A 2,147-nucleotide genomic window follows, 5' to 3' on the forward strand; every position below is an offset into this window, starting at 1 on the left:
TGCCTTCCTTGGAAGTGGTAGCCGTTTCTCAGGCTCCCTCTCCGGAATCGAACCCTGATTCCCCGTCACCCGTAAGAACCTCGGTAGGCAGATACCGTACCGACGAAAGTTGATAGGGCAGACACTTGAATGATTTGTCGCCGGTGCAAGACCGTGCGATCCGCAAAGTTATCCAGAGTCACCAACGAGCACGGGCCGAGGCCCGGTCGGTTTTTGGTCTGATAAATGCACGCCTCCGTGAGTCGGCGCTTTTCGCATGTATTAGCTCTAGAATTACCACAGTTATCCAAGTAACACGTACGATCAAATGAACCATAACTGATTTAATGAGCCATTCGCAGTTTCACTGTACGAGAGCTCGTACTTACACTTGCATGGCTTAATCTTTGAGACAAGCATATGACTACTGGCAGGATCAACCAGGTAGCTATTCGCAGCAAACGAGGCTGCTGCGGGACGACGGGCGCCCCGCGTTTCTTTTCACACGTTCTCCGTGTACATCGCTACTCAAACACTACGCTCGCGGCTTGCACGAGCTCCGAAAACCGTCGATTCCGGACGCTGCCCGGCGATTCGAGTGCAATACTCGCGCCGAGGCACGCCGATAGCTTGCCACTGGATCCGACAGACCGCTCAAAACCCCGGCTAAGCATGGGCGACCGCGCGAACAGCATTACATCTGCCCATCGTGCCCGACGCCAACCGAGATCGATTCTGCTTCGATTCGCACTCGCGCGCGCATTCGCTCACACGACTGCCTGCTCCCTCATAGTAGTCACAGAATCCTGCATCGCCATGGTACCCCAGAACGGCCTCGGGATCGCGCGACCTCGCGGCCGGATTTGGAGTTTGGGAAGGTGCGTGGCCGCTTGCCGTGGCCGCCGAACCGCGCCCCGGCCGGGCACTGCGCGCAACTCGAACGTTTGGACTCTGAAAATATTTCCCAACGTTTGGACTTTAACTTTTTGTCGAGACTTGAAAAAATTTCAGAGTCCAAACATCGACCCGCGGCAAAAACTTTTCCGAGGTCGAAAAATCCGCGCTCGGTCAAGAGAATATGCGCGGCCTGGGCGTTTGGACTCTAACATTTTTTGGAGTGGATGGGAAAAATTTTCAGAGTCCAAAACACCGACCCGCGCGTGATGCTCTCCCGAGTTCGGAAAATCCGCGCCAGGTGAAAGCTATGCGCGCGACCTGGTCGTTTGGACTCTAAAAAATGTTCAAGTCTCATCACACCAACAAAAAGTTAAAGTCCAAACACCGACTCGCGGCTAAAGCTCTTCCGACTTGGGAAAATCCGCGGCGGGTGAGGGCTATCCGCGCGACCTGGGCGTTTGGACTTAACATTTTTTTGGTGTGAATCGACTTGAAAAAATTTCGAAGTCAAAAGTCTATAAAATTAATCTAATGCCATACAGTGTCAAAGTGCACAATTTTAATCGATATAATCATAACAATATATGTCATACAACAAAATCATCAAATAATCGTCAAGCAGCATTGCAAAGCTACGTGAGTCAATGCAAGGCAATGACAACGTATTTATCAATTAAAGTTATTGTTAAATTATAAAATAAAATTAAATTAAATTAAATTGAAGAGCTCAATTACGCCAATGTAACAGAGTGTCATACAAAATATATTGAATCACACACGTCCAAACGCTAAAGAAATATATCAAATGCACTCACCTGCCAGTCACCGTTTTGGGTAACTCAGAATAGACCGTCTTTCGTCGGGAATTGAGTTGATCATTGAACATTGCAGTAGGAATAGGTTTAAGCGGAATAATAATAATAGCGGAAGGCTGATGCTCCAGGTAAATGTTTGCTTCGCTCATATATACTGAAAAGAAAAAAATTTGTGAGCAAGCAGTGCCGCAGGGAAGAATGCGATGGCAAAACGGACGCGTTGTGGAAATTACGGTAGTCCGAGGGCGCCAACTAGCGACAAAAAAGAAACACATTACGGTCGCTAGAGGAAAAATGCAAATAAATAGCAATTCAATCTTCCATGCTTGTATGTATGTATGTATGTATGTATGTATGTATGTATGTATGTATGTGTGTGTGTGTTTTTGTGAGTATGTACGCATGGAACGAACGTATTACGCGACGTCGGAATGGCAAAAAAAAAGAGCACACACC

At 47.6% G+C, this 2,147-nt stretch overlaps 1 non-coding gene across 1 annotated transcript in view; it reads right to left on the reverse strand.

Annotated features, from left to right (window-relative positions):
• LOC143472278 (small subunit ribosomal RNA) overlaps positions 1–426 on the reverse strand; it is a 1,808-nt gene extending 1,382 nt beyond the window's left edge. Inside the window, exon 1 of the ribosomal RNA XR_013119658.1 lies at positions 1–426. This exon is cut by the window's left edge and continues 1,382 nt beyond it. This is a non-coding gene — a ribosomal RNA (small subunit ribosomal RNA).
• Between the last annotated feature and the right edge of the window lie 1,721 nt (positions 427–2,147).

The sequence above is a fragment of the Clavelina lepadiformis genome, unplaced genomic scaffold (genome assembly GCF_947623445.1).
Source record: "Clavelina lepadiformis unplaced genomic scaffold, kaClaLepa1.1 scaffold_209, whole genome shotgun sequence".
In the NCBI taxonomy this organism is placed as follows: domain Eukaryota; kingdom Metazoa; phylum Chordata; class Ascidiacea; order Aplousobranchia; family Clavelinidae; genus Clavelina; species Clavelina lepadiformis.